Genomic DNA, 15,760 nt, shown 5'->3' on the forward strand with positions numbered 1-15,760 from the left:
CCTCTGGGAGAACTACTGTGATACAGTTATTTTCTAGTTTGTGAGTTCCCCACTTGGCAGGTTTAGAATTTAACTATACCACAAAAGCACCCCTTCTACCATTTTGTTGTGGCTTCTTCGTTGTCTTTATGTTTTTTGGTAGGTTCCACTCTTTTTTGTCAATGATTATTCAATAACACAATTAGTTGTGATTTTGGCGTTTTCATGAGAGGAGCTTAAATCCTCCTACTCTGCCATCTTGTCCCAAAAGCCCTTCTGTTAATGCTTTCTTGGCTCAGTGGATTATTTGATGATATCAGTACATGCCTGCTGTGTTATTCCTTCTGTATTGTGTCACTTGCATCAGTAGAATAAGACTGAGAACCAAAAGAAAGCTTTACTCATGGATCAAAGAATGGAATAATACCAGCTCCTGCTGTAGAGTCCAGGCTCTCAAAAACCATTATTGGGTTCTCATCAGTGGGGGGAGTATGTAGAGCTTTTGTGGGTCAAGTGTAGCTGTGATGCTCAGGGTTCCAGATTGCAGTGCTAGGCACAGCATCTCTGCATACCACCCGTTGTGGCTATCTTGAATTGTTTAGCTTTAGCATATTTTTCTGCACCATCACAGACCCAGTTCAACTTATTCTTCTCATAGACCTCCATGTTGGTGCATTTTGGAAAATATATCTACTCTCATTAGAATATCTCCTCTTAATTTGCTCTTAGCTGATGAAAATTGATTAGATTCTGATTAAAAAAACAACTTAAAATATTTAGTTGTGTAATTGGCAATACCTTTTTTTATAGATGACATCTTAAGATTTTTCAGCTTCCTTTTTCTTTTTTAAATAGAAGTTACAAAATCAAATAAATCCACAATTACTGATTTAAGAAAGAAAAACTAGAGTATTTCAAATATCTTTATTATAAAAAATGCAGTAAAATGAAAAACTGAACTATAATGGCATATTTATAGCATCATCTTTAAGAATAAGTACTGTCTTTATGTACAGTCTTATATATACTTATGTATACTTATATATATATCTGTGTAAGTAGTTATTCTGCTGGGCAAAATTTTTACAGCCGTATTTTTGTGCTTTTATAAGGAATCTTATTTATACCTCTTTACCAAACCCTGTAGGTACATTCTGGGATGCAAATATAAGCAATTCTTAGTGCCTGAGAGTAAGATTGATAAAAAAGAACAACAACAACAACTGGGAACAAATTAAACCAATTATAATATTTTAGTAAATAACTGAAGGAAAAATAATGTTTTTTCAAATATTTTAAAGAGAATCATATGTACAGTTAAAGTAGACATTGCTTACTGTGGGTGATAGTATTTCAAGGGTGGAAATTACAAAAATGCAGAGACTTCCAAGAATTAGGGATTATAAACAATGCAATATATTAAATTCTAAATGACAGAATGTCTAGTCCTGTGACTATCTCCATCAAAATTTATAAGCTAATCAGTGTCTAGAAGAAAATTATTTAATTTGATGTGATGTATATCAGAAAATCTTGAATAATCTTTGTTACTCTGATATTCCGCCTTGCTGTTAAGTTAAATCTTTGAGTTAATATTCAGGGAACAGAGTGAGTGGTGCTGAGACAATGTTGTGTATTAGAATCACATAAGAAGCTATGCACACATATACCTGACTGAGCCTTACTTCCTGGGAAATGATTGAGCCTCTCTTCCAGGGTTTTAACTGTGCCTCACTCCTAGATATTTGTAGCCAGTATCTTTGACAGGGATTGAAGAGCTATATTTTGGAAATCCCCCAAAATTGTTTTTGTGTGTATATCCTAGAGAGATTCTCTACATTTAAATTTACTATGTGTCTTGGAGTTCCCATCATGGCTCAGCTGGTTAAGAACCCTGCTAGTATCCATGAGGATGTGGGTTTGATCTCTGGCCTCACTCAGTGGGTTAAGGATCCATCATTACTGTGAGCTGTGGTGTAGGGTGGCAGCTGCAGCTCTACCCCAGGAACTTCCATGTGCCACAGATGTGGCCCCAAAAAGAAGAAGAAAAAAAAAAGAGTGTGGGAAAATTACTATGTGCCTTTCATTACAAACCCTCCTACACATGCACATTAAAAATACACAACACTCCTTATGATCTCCATATCCAGTATAGCTGTACATAGAATAAGATATGTTAAAGGAATTTGTTTATACAACTGATGGATTTCTAATCATGTTAACATTGGTCTATCCAGTTCATATAAAACAGAGCTTAATGAATTGAGGTTATGATATTGTATTAGTTGTAACAACAATTCTTTTTTTTTTTATTTTTGTCTGCTCTGTGATGTCAGGTAAGTTAATGTATTTTCTAGTTCCATCATTGATAAAATGAGTTGTCTTCAAACTCTTAACATTTCCTTATTCTATACAGCTTTTATTGGTTTAGTAGATTATCACATATTTTAAGATGCCATTTTTAGTCCCATGCTAACCTTTTTTTATATTCAGGTATTTACTAATTTTCAGTTCATGATTTTCTGATAACTTCATATAGTAAGGCAGTATGTTTGTAATTTTCTTCTTCTATATAGCTTTTCTATATAACCCAATTATAAGAAAAAATAATATTACTTTGGTAATGTCTTACATTGGGAAAAAAAGTTAATTTCTGATTATAGAGAAGAATGCTAAAGAGCATACTTCTGGAACCTGTAGAATTTAAAGCCTTATTTTTTTTTTCTTTCCAGAAATAATGGCCTTTTCTGAAGAATTTTGTATTTGAATGATATTTTTAAGGTCTTCCTAATATATTTTTTCATACTAGTGTTCTGAGAGCAATATTATAGATCCCTGCTGGGCAATAGGCAAAATGGATACTTCTATTCTTCATCTGATGTAGGTGGTAAAATATAATTAGGCATGTTGGAAATCTTCCTGGATGCTTCTGAGCTTGCTGAGAGGTGGATTTTCAGTCATTTATAACTTTTTGAAATTCATTTTCCAGCCCAGAGCTCGAATAAAAATTATCAAAGAAGCATAGTCATACATTTAAAATGTAATTTTAAAAACATTTTTGAGAAAATTCTGAAAATGTTTTAAAAAGAAAAGTATTATTATTGTTTTTTTAAATTTCATTTATTGGGATTTCTCACTGTGACTCGACAGTAACGAACCTGCCTAGTATCCGTGATGGTGCAGGTTCGATCCTTGGCCCTGCTCAGTGGGTTAAGGATTCAGCATTGCCATGAGCTGTGGTGTAGGTGACAGACATGGCTCAGATTTGGTATTGCTATCACTGTAGTGTAGGCTGGCAGCTACAGCTCCAATTTGACCCCTAGCCTGGGAACTTCCATATGCTTCCATGTGGCCCTAAACAGGAAAGAATATACGTATAATTTATTATTGAACTACTAATTTTAAATATATTATAAGTATTTCCAATGGAAAAAAACTGTAATCTTATTCGTAGAATGATATGATAGTAGTTCACAATTTTCCCAGAATTGTGGGAAAAAAATATTATTTACATACTGAAAGTGATATTTTTTGGCTATGTAGCAGAAAATATATTTTTTTTTCTTGGAATGCCATACTCTATAATAGGCTTCATATGATATTTACTTCTTCTTATGAAGAAATCTACTACTACCCCTGAGAAAAATATAAAATCACATAGCTACAAAGAAATATTGAGATATCAGTGAATTTTAATAAACAAAAAATAACAAATTGTCTGGTAAATTTAATTTTGATTTATGTGACTTTATAGTGGAAAAGAGTAACTAAATTCAAGAAACAAAATGAAATAAATTTGAAAATGAAAACATAGCAATTCAAAATTCATGGGATGAAACAAAAGCAGTTTAAGAGAGAAGTTTATAACAATACAAGCCTACCTCAGGAAACAAGAAGAATCTCAAGAAACCTAACCTTTCTTTAATGAAAGTAGCAAAATAGGAAAAAACAAAACTGAATTCAGCAGAACAAAATAAATCATAAAGATCAGTAACAGGATTTACAAATATTGAATGTGGGTATAATAACATGTAAGAGTCAAAGATTATGACAGGAATTTTAGAAAATACTGTGGGAAGGAAGGAATCACCATTTAATGAGGTTGGAATGACTGAGGGAGAAGCAAAGGTAGAGATAATGTCCAGAGTTGGACTGGACAATTTCACTTTAAAATATTTATTTAATATTCAAAAGAAGTACCTGGTATACCTCTGGACGTAGACAACTAAGATTTAGTGAAGAGGCCCATGTTTAAAATCTGGATTTTACTGAATCTAATTGGTAATTAAATCCATGAGACTAGATGAATAAGTCAGGGAAGTAAAATTAGAAGGAAATCCAAGAACGGACCCCAAATGAGGGCCCTTGATTATTTAGAGGTCAATGAGAAGACAAAGACTGATAAGAGCAAAAAAAGGAAAGTATACAACAAGCCAAAGACCATGCAATAAGTAGAACATATTTAATTGGATCAATGCCTCTCTCAGGCAGAAAAGAAAAAATAGCATTGCGAATTTACCATTAAGTTCAGAAAAATGAATATTTTTAGTAAGTTTTCCAAAGAGTTTCAGTGGAGTGATACGGGCAAAGCCTAACTGGAGTATATTCAAGAGAAAATCTGAGGATAAAATTAGAGTGAACAATATTAAACAATATTTTCTAGGGATTTTGTTATGAATAAAGGATAAAGGTCAGATGCAATGTGGAATTTAAATGTGGTAGGTATCTATCTGTCTACATATTTGCACAGGCATATATATATATATATATATATATATATATATATATATTTATAAAGGATATGTGGGTATAACTCTCTTCCCCACACTGTGTATTTCATACCCATGACTCATTTATTTTGGAACTGAAAGTTCAATATTTGTAAATCCTGTTAGATTTGTATTATATGTTATTTTATTTTCATTTTAAAACATTTTTATTAATGTATAGTTGATCTAAATAGTAGAAAAATATATCCATTGATAGAAAGTCACTGTAACATAATGATAAATGATTTCATAAAATCATTTATCAATACTACACATCTTTTTGCTTTTAGTAAAAAATAGTTCATCAATATTCCCAGTAAACTTTTTAATTTTTTTTTAAATTAAAAAAAATTAAAACTTAAAAAAAAATTTCCAACTCTCTTTATCCTATGGGTTATTTGCCTTAATAACTTTGCCAAGTAGTACTGTGATAACTCTGCAAAACAATGACACCAAAATCTCAGTGGCTTTCAATACATAAATCTGTGGGTTGGTAAGTAGGTTGCAGCAGCATGCTCTAGACTTTACTTTGGGTTCTGTTCTGCTCTATATATTCTAACAATTAATAATCTGGAATAAAGGAACACCTCCAATCTTGATTATGCTGTTTAAAAATTCCCATGATAAAATGCGTGATGTATATTTAAAACAAAGACTAAAAAAAGGTATAATGATACCCCACATTCTATCCCTTAGCTAAGTCATTATCAATATTATGCCATTCCAATTCTAATATTATTTTGTGTTGCACTTCCTCTGTTTTTCCAATAGGCTATGTTTATGTTTATAGAGAAAAAGTTTTAAATTTGGGTTTAGGCAGTTCCTTTCATGGCTGAGTGGTTAAGGAACCCGGCTAGGACCCATGAGGATATGGGTAAAATCCCTGACTTCACTCAGTGTGTTAAGGATCTGGCATTTTCATGAGCTGTGGTATAGGTTGCAGACAAGGCTCAGATCCTGCATTGCTGTGGCTGTGGTGTAGGCCAGCAGCTGAAGCTCAGATATGACCCCTAGCCTGGGAACTGCCATAGGTAGTAAGTGTGGCCCTAAAAAGGAAAAGGCGAAAAATAAATAGAGTAAAATAAAATAAAATGAAATAAAATTTGGATTTAAAAGAAAAAAACTTCAAATCAAACCTCTGACTTAGTCAAAGCCTTGAAACAATGGAGTTTATATTTTTAGTCATTACATTACTTTTAGAGCAGTGTGATGTAATAATGTGATATCAATATTCACAAGGTAAGTTCAAATATGTGCATAAATCACTGTACATCTAACACATAATTACACATACATCTTATGTTTAATACGAGGGATTTCAGTGTATAATATCCCTCATTCTTTCAGATCTCTTCTATTTTCTCATTGTTGTGTGCCATGAAACTAAATTTTATCTCAAGGTAGGATTTAATTTTTAGATTTCAGTAACTTCTTGGATTCTTTATCCCTTAATGATTTTTTAATAAGCAGTTGTTCTCAATTTGCTTATGTTATATTATGAAGGATGTACAGGAACGTTGGAAATTCAAAAACAATAGTGATCATCCTATTTTTCATGGTTTCTTAACTTTGGAGAAAGCAATGACATTTTGAAATGGATTGCCAACTTGAATCCATGAGATTTTACTACAGGCTTTTCTTCACTAACCCCATACACAGGGTGGCTTGAATTTCCAGATTCTGAATTTTCTGAACAACCCTAAAAGCAAATATTTTGTTTTGTTGTCTTTATATTTGATTAAAATTGCACTTACACTCACAAACAAAAAAAAAGTTATCATGTCATTCAGTGTCATTAACAGTCATGCCAAAATTATGATCAGCCATAATATAAGCACATCCCTCTCATTGTAATTTATTTGCTTATAAATTCAATCTCAATGAATGACCAGAATAAATACTAGTGATAAATATGGGGTTGGGATATTTAATATGGTTTAACTAATACATAAATTTTGAGAATGTGGTGCATAATCATTACAATACACAATTTAAAACCATTAAATAGTAACAAAGAGCTTAGGTCTGTATAAAGCCTACAAGATGGGACCTTTGACACCAAAGTCATGGCATTGGAGCAGGGAAGGTTGTCCTGATAAAGAGTCAAGGATACAACCAAGCCATCCACAAATGTAATGGCAATTATTGATAAATTCACTATCTAGGGTTTTATTAGTAAAATTAAGGATGCAATAAAATATAAATCTCATTATTTGCCCATTTAATCATTTTATGACATATTTTATCCTTTATTTTTTAGTGATTTTGCTGTCTTAGAGTGGTTTTTCATCCCAATTTCAATTTTGTCTTTTACTGAATATCTTACATATTTTCATTCACAAAATATTACAAATAATTGGCATGTGGTTTGTGGGATCATGAGAAGAGCACAGCAGCAATAATGCACTGTTGAGTAAGAAGAAGATAGAAGAGTTGTTACTTCCCTTTGGAATGAAATGCCTTCGGACATCATGATGAAATAGATATTGTATAAACTCATATATTTATCAACTTAGACCTGGTTTTCAACATTTTGCGCCAGTATATTTATCAAGTACTTAACAGGTGCTGAGATCTTTTCAAATATTTAAATCATTTAATATCCTTCACAATACTATAAAGCTATGTTTTTATACCCATTTTACAGAGAGGAAAACCAAGGTATAATAAAGTAATTGGTTAACTCCAGGTCCCAAAGCATTAATTTGAAGAATGCAATAAATGATTGATGGTTGACTAATCATTTTTCCAACACTTCTAGCAAAAACCTCTAGTTACTCTTAGGCAAACTGAACATGCAGGTGCCAACAAAGGTGAGCCTAGAAAGGTTGTATCTGTTCTGTCTCCATTGTCCACTAGGACAATTCTTCTTAGAAGGGCTCATTCCTTTTATAGAACCATGTATGTGAGGGTCAAGGCAGGGCCAGCAGAGGAGGAACACTATGCAGCAATGCTTTGCTTATCATTCTGTACCACCTTTTTGGACCATTTAATGATGGTCTTTAATAATGAAGTTAGTTCTATGGTCCTGCATTAGAGGAACTGATAAAGGCCCACTCTGATAATTTATTATTATTCTCTAATTTAGCTTCTTATAATGGGGACAAAAATCACATTTTTCACAACATGATGAAATTCTACATAGGTGTTATGAATTGTTTTAACTTCTCAGAAATTGCCAATTCTATTATTCAAAGTGCCATGATTTGCAGTAAAAATTTGAATTTTCAAAAGAAATTTGAATTAAATTTTAGTATGCAAGGTCAATTTCATGGATGGCTTCATGAATACATACAAAACATCTACATTTTATAGTATGACTTTCACACCTACTTATGAATAAAATATTATTAATAAATGAAAACCAAGCACACATTTGATAATATTCAGCCATCAAATGTAATATTTCAGTAATTTGTTTTCCAACACCAAAATTTTAAATACTGATATCCCCCCCCCCCCGGAATTAAACTTTGATGACTTTGCTACATTTTTAAAATCTTTACTAAAGATGGAAATTTTCTACTCTGTTAAAGTTGTTCTCAAGAAGAACAGGACAGTGAAAATGTCTTCTGAATCCTATCTCATTAAAAGAAAAATAAAAGCATACTTTGAAAGAAAATGAAAATCTATTCACACAGGGTAACCACAGAAGGGTAAAATTACATAAGTTTCCTCTAGTTTTTCCACAGAGTTGTACAGTCATCAACACAATAAATTTTGGGACATTTTCATCACCTCAAAAAGAAATCCCACTCCTCTTGGTCATCACTCCCCAGTCCCCTTAGCACTATTCAAAATACGGATTTTGTTACCAGCACTTTTCCCTTAGAATGGTGTTTTCAGGGTACCTCTATGTTGTAGCTTGTGTCAGTACTTCATATTTTTTATTAACAAATAATATACAGAGATAGCACTTTTTTAAATCCATGCATTAGTAGTTAGACATTTGTGTTGCTTTCACTTTTTGGATTTATCATGATCTTATGGACATTTATGTATGAGTTGTTGTATGGACATATATCTTTAATTCTCCTAGGAGTGTAATTGCTGAGTCATAGTTTGTGCTTAACATTTTGAGTTAACTGTCAGACGTTTTATCAAAAGCACTGTAATGTTCTACATTCCTACTACGTGTGCACTAGGGTTTCATTTTCTCCACATCCTAGACAATGCTTGTTAGTAAGTGTGTTTTTGTTTCTAGTCATCCCAGAAGGCATGAAGTGGTATGCTGATGGCTAATGACAGCTAATGATGTTGTACATCCCTTCATGTTTTTATCAGCCTTCTCTTGACTTTTGAGGCTCTTTTTGGCTCTTTGTGTCTGTCTCTCCAGCCACTTCACATCTTGTCTTTCTCCACCTTATATTGGATATGCCAGCTTCAGCGAGTTTCTTTCAATTCTTTGATCATGCCGTTTCTCCCTCTAGCCCAGGCCCATGTAGTTCCCATTTCCTTCCTAACTTTCTCTCCTATTTGATTAGCTAGGGATGATATCATGGGTGTGTCACATGCACAACTGCATAGAGCGCAACACTCAGAAGGATTCTGTGTTGGGTTTAAAGCTCTGTTGTGCTTGTTTAAAATTCATGGTAACTTTTGAACAAGAGACCTCACATCTCAGTTTCAGTGAGCTCTGCCAGTTATGCAGCCAGTTTGGTGCCTTACTCATCCTTTAGGTCCTAGTTTAGACAGACATATCTACAAGTAATTTTTCCTTACCTCTGTAGACTATTAGATATTCTTTAATTTCATCTATACCCAATGAAATCTATGATTTGCCTCTAAGCCTTTTAACCTATTAGACTAATGGCTTTGTCTTTCGTACCATCTCTTTGTCCTTAGAACCCAGCACAGTGCTGGTCACATAGCTATGGTACAATATATAGTTTAGACACATAGCTATGGCTCAGATGGTAAGCCACGTGGGAAAATTAATTCAGAACATGAACTCCAGGGCCAGACAGCTTGGACAATCCACTGCCGTCACTCATAAACTGTGTGAGATTTGGACCATTTATATGTTTCTCATGAAATTTTCTCATGTTTAAAATGTGGATGCTATAGTCCCCATCTCATAGCAGTATTATTAAGATTAAGTGAACTAATAAGTATAAAATATTTAGAATAGTTTATTATTTATTTTATGTGTTAGCACTTAGCCAGTATTCTATTCAGTTCTTATTTATTGAAGAGATTATTGACTATATGTGGAAAGAAAAGAAAAGGGCCCTAGAACCTAGTGAGGAAACTAAGTTAAAAAGTTTTATTATACATCCTACTCTTTATCCTATCAATTTACACTGTGAGGAGGAAGAGTAATTGTACAAAAATTCATTTCATGACCTCAAAAGAGGTAGAAAATTAGGAGGGTGAGATCAAACCCAGAGGAAAAAGACATTAATACTAAGAGTAAATTAGGAATCTTATAAAGAAGCAAGACAGTCTTTCTGTTTAAATATCTGCATAGATTAGTCAGTTTACCACAATGTTTACATGATTTTGAGAAGTCAGTTTGGGTAAATTAATACCATTAATCTTTGAAGAGAGTCTGTTTTCTTTTTATACACTTGGCAGTTATGACTTGCTTTTACCTCTAAGTATTTGGAGCTGAGTGTAATTTATATTCAATAAAGAATTAATGCCATTATAAACAAGACAAAGAGAATATATAATAAAAAAATACCCTCTCAAAAAAACTGCTTAGCATACAATGAGAAAAAAAAAAAGAGTACACAATTCAGGGGTGCAGATTTGTTGTATGTCTGCATGTGTCTTGAGTTCTGCATGTGTCCTCTACTAGCCTGTCCAGTATCAGGAGCTCCCATGTGCCTTCAGTGTCTTCTCTGCATCTGCTAACTCTCTCAGTTCTTGCATAAGCCACCTGGTGGCCTTTAACCAGAAACTTCTCTACAACACTGCTCCTCTTTCACCATTTTCAGTTCCCAGTCCACACTTCAGTTTATTAAAGCATAAACTTCTGACTTTTATGTACCCCTCCACTAACACCCCCAAAGTGAAACCTTGGTGTTCCTACATAGTATATTTCAGTTTGTTTGTATTACATTTTTAAAGTACTCTCTGCCTTTTATGTTAAACTTTACTTCCACTGAAAGTAGAAATTATTTATTTTGCCCAGCATGTATCTCCAGTGCCTGGATGCTTATTGTAGAACAACTGCACAAAAAACAATTCTCAAGTGGAGTTCCTGTGTGGTTCAGCAGGTTAAGGATCTGGTGTTGTTGTCACTGCTGTGGTATAGGTTTAATCCCTGGCCTGGAAACTTCCACATGTTCTGGGTGTGGCAAAACAAACAAACAAACGAACAACGACAAACACACACACACACACACACACACACACACACACACACACACACACACACACAAAGCAAAAAACATAAAAACAATTCTCAAGTAAACATATGACGTGATCTGCAGTTTTTTCAAAAGGCCGAAAGGGTCAATGATTCTAGGTTCAATGACATGAGTCATTGAAGAAAACTAGAGAATCCTGGCCACTTCAGATGTGTTGTCCACTGCAGCTGGATCCTAAATTTGGCAATAAGTCTCTTTTCAGGTAAAGCCATAAAAACACAAGTCCAAATGTACAACAATTAAAATTACAAAAAAAATAGAACTCAAGAAGGTAGTTATCACATAGATATCTGATTAAGGTATTGTTAAAAGGACAAAAACCTCTATAAATAATCATTTTATAAAAATAGTGAAATACTATTCAAATAAACACTTCTTAAACCAACCTTCCAGAAACACGAAAGATACAGTATCAAGTCAAATTTCAGAGCGTGTCCTTCGGTAAAGGATTGAAACATGAATGTATAGTCAGATACTTTACTTTCGAATCATCTTAGTGCAGTGATAGAAATGGAAAATACTAGATAGACAACTAATATACCCATTAACCTGTCTCAATGAAATATTGGATGTCTTAAATGAATCATCGGTAGGTAGGAATCTAAGCCAAGATATAAATGAATTTTCTTTCAAAAGTGTTTAATGCCTTTTCGTAGCACAAAAAAGATGTCCTTTGGAATGTCAGATATGAGAAGATATGACTTTAGTTTTCTAGTCAAATGCATATCGTGCATTTTTACAGAGCCAATGCCAACTCTGAAAATGACTTATAATTTGCCAGGGAAAGTTACACACCTTCCAGGAGATACTCTATTCTTCCAGAATTCCTTTTAAGTTCAGATATATTGTTAGTAACTTTTAAATATGAACATTTTTGCTAATAGCATGCTAACTTTATGCACACCAATAGTTTTCTACAAGTCAAAAGCCATGTAATTTATAACAAGTAAAAACAAAAGGACCTGTTTATTTTTATTTTTATTTATTTATTTATTTTTTTAGGGTCATACCACGGCATATGGAAGTTCCCAGGCTAGGGGTCATTGTTTATTTTTAAGGTGGGTAAATTTACATTTCATTATGCAAAAGAACAATATTTTTCCCTAATGTAAGAAAGAATAATTTTCTTTGCATCATTAGTAATGCATCTTACTGCATTCTAATAAAGATATCAAAGCAAGATTTTAACCCATAGTAAGTAATAGCTGAAGGACTACATTGCCTTAACTCAATTACATGTACATTTTACCATGATTTAATTTACTTTATGAAAATTTTAGACTGTAATGGTTCTGTTCTAGTTACTAGTCCAGGTAGCTTTCACATGAAGCACCATAAAAATATTCTCATTTTTGTTCAACTATAATATGAGTGTGTCCCACTGTGGTTCAGCAGGTTAAGGACCCAACATGGTCCCTGTGAGGATTCAGGTTTGATTCCTGACCTCACTAGTGGATTAAGGATGCAGCTTTGCTGCAAGCTGTGGTGTAGGTCGCAGATGAAGCTCAGATCTGGTGTTGCCCTGGCTGTAGTACAGGCCGCAGCTATAGCTCTGATTTCACCCCTGTTCTGGGAATTTCCATATGCACAGGTGCAGCTGTTAAAAAAAAAAATCACCCTACAGGTAAATTCTGAAGTTCCAATGAAACTAGAAAAAGCAATGTGTCTTAAGAAAATCATGGAGTTCAAAGAATATAAATATAAATATATATATATATATGCTTATATATTTGTCAACCTGTGACTATTTTGAATATAAATTGATATTTGGCTAAGAAATTAAAAGAATGATGGTAGAATCTTGCCATGTAAATAATGAAGATAAAACGAGAAATATTTGAGACAGGTGAAGGCTGCTTAGAGAAAGCAGTGGATATTCATAATAGCACAATTAATTCAAATTAATTTGAATCCAAATTAATGGTGTCCAAATTGTAGAGCTTGCTTAACAAGAAAGTTAATGCCATATGGAAGTCCTTAAACATCAGGCCGATAAATTTGGGGTTTAATTTCAGAGGCAATACAATGTTATTTATAATTCCAGAGCATGAGAGATGTAAAACCTTCATAAAGTTGTTATGAGAATTTAAAGTTTGCATTTTAAAAAGAAAACTTATTCGTGGTTACAGAAGAAATAATATCTGCAGCTGGAATGCTTTTTTTTTTTTTTTTTTCCTGGAGAAACATAGAAATAACATAATGTTGAAGGATTTTGCAGAGTCAGGGTGTCTTTTTTGGTCACATTCAGCCTGAGTGTGATTGTTCTGCCTGAAATCCAGAGACGCCTGTCAATATCCTTCCAACTCAGCAGCACAACTAAGACTGTAAATGGAGAGGCAGAGAGCAGCTATGTATATGGAAGCACAGTGGCTGGAAAATGGAAACGATAGTGTCGAGCAAGATGATAAGCTGAGACTTCTTATCATTTAGAATATAAATAGATAAAGAAAGATTCAGAAACAGTGGGTTAAGGATCTGGCCTGGGAACTTCTGCATGCTTCAGGCACAGGCAAGATGAAAGAAAGAAAGGAAGGAAGGAAGAGTGGAAGGAAGGAAGAAAGAAAAAGTGGAAGGAAGGAAGAAAGAAAGAAAAAGTGGAAGGAAGGAAGGAAGGAAGAAAGAAAAAGTGGAAGGAAGGAAGAAAGAAACTGATCCAAGACTGAGGCTGTCATACAGTATGGGGCATGGGCTTGAATTAGTATCATTCATGGAAAGAAAGACAAAAGACAACTAGGAGATGGGCAGATGATCCTGCATAAGGGTGTGCATTTATCTCCACGTGCTGATTTGGACATCAAATGGACTTGCCCTGCATGTGATAGATCTAGTTCTGAACCTCTAGGGAAAGAGGCATCCTGGGTGGAGAAAGAGTGACTAGAGACCATCATGGAGATGTGGGCAGAGATAAGAGTGCCTACCTAAGAAAAAGAGGCTACGGTCCAGGACTGAATATAGAGGCCTCCAGGGAGAGAAGAGGCTGCATCCAAAACCAGAGACTAGTCATAGAGGTGACCCTGGGAGAAAAATCAGAATCATGTGTGTCCTGAAAGCCAAGGGAGGTCAGCACAAAAGAAGGAAATGATCCTTCAGTAGGATTTAATAGTGAACAGAGGTGCAGTAAGGTAAGGAACAAAGAATACCCATTTAGTTATTAAGCGACAGTTAGCTACCTTGTATAACAAATGGACTGTTTTATTTTGGGGTTCTGATGTTAACTTCTGTGAATTTTTGCATCTTTTTTTCTTTTCTCTCAATTAAGTCAACAAGTTTGGCAGCTGAACAACTTAAAAATTGGCAGAAGAAAATGCCCTTCTGTTTGAAAATCTCACCTTTAGCAGTACTTAGGAGTTGGAAAACATATTTTTGACCTAGAAATCTTGATCTGAGTTGCATAATATACCCCTAATATGCTTTCGTTTGTTTCTTTGTTTTTGGAGATTATTTTTTGGATAGTAAATAAATTATGAGTGACTGATAGGATTATATGATTGCATTTTTTTATAAAGTAAAAAGCAAAAAATGTAATCCTATTGTGTTCCAATCAACTGCATGTTTGAAAAGGAGCTTTAAAAGGGACTTTTGATATTAATATAGGAAAATAAACACCAAGCTTTAATAATACAAAGTACGCCTATGTATTGAAATTTATTTGAATCTCAGACATATAGAAAATTAAACATCCATTATATATTTATAACAGGCATATTTCATTTAAATGTATGACATGCCATATTTTATTGAACACTAAAACCTCAAAAATTAAAAAGAATCAATTCAATAATAATAGAGCACATGTTTCAATTGAGTTATAAAGTGCTAAATAAAGGTTCACTGTATTTCCTGATAGTACATAGTAAAAATCAATGAATAAACTATCTCTATCTTAATATGTGTGCTATAAAGTTATTTAAATTATTTAAGAAAACAATTCAAGGTATGCTAATTATGTTGCATACAATAATTCTTATTTGAAATATAATCTATAGACTATAGGAATATACACAAGTCCTTGATTTGAGTCCTCTTTGTGGAGCAAGTGATTAATCATTGCCGTATCATTTCCAATGACTTCCTAAGAATGACTTATGTAGTGCTGCGTTTTTAATAATGTATCTATGATGTATGTGGTACCAGTTATGCTAGTGCAAAATTATATTCACTCAAAAATGAAAACTATAAATTCTTCTTAAAGGATTTAATTGTCATACATCTTAATTTCCCTCATGTGTTGAAATGTGAAACTCAAGTGCACCAGGAATAACATTTTCACTTGAAGATTTTAGCTGAAATTGATTAGGCATTGCCATTGTTTTGTTGTGTTTGCAAGGGACACTTAGAAAAACACACTGGCTTTATACAAAGCAAAGCACATGCTAAATAAAAGAGGCTGAGCAAACATATGTTTTCAGTTTTTACTACGTACTTAGAGTTTTCTGTAAGCAATTGGGCAAGCAAAATGGATAAGCTAAAAACAGTAAAGTGTACATATAGAAACACTATTTTCTTGAAAAATAAATGAATACAGGTAAGAGTGTTTTCATTTATTGTTTCGTTTATTTATTCTGATAAATGCTGTATGTTGCACTATCATTTTATACAAAACAAGCATAAAATCTTTCTTTTTCCTGAATCAAT

At 33.4% G+C, this 15,760-nt stretch overlaps 1 protein-coding gene across 3 annotated transcripts in view; it reads left to right on the forward strand.

The window, feature by feature from the left end:
* The window catches only part of NCAM2 (neural cell adhesion molecule 2), a 494,205-nt gene that overhangs the window by 347,371 nt on the left and 131,074 nt on the right, over nucleotides 1–15,760 (forward strand). The gene's annotated exons all lie outside the window — the stretch shown is intronic.

The sequence above is a fragment of the Phacochoerus africanus genome, chromosome 1 (genome assembly GCF_016906955.1).
Source record: "Phacochoerus africanus isolate WHEZ1 chromosome 1, ROS_Pafr_v1, whole genome shotgun sequence".
In the NCBI taxonomy this organism is placed as follows: Eukaryota; Metazoa; Chordata; class Mammalia; order Artiodactyla; family Suidae; genus Phacochoerus; species Phacochoerus africanus.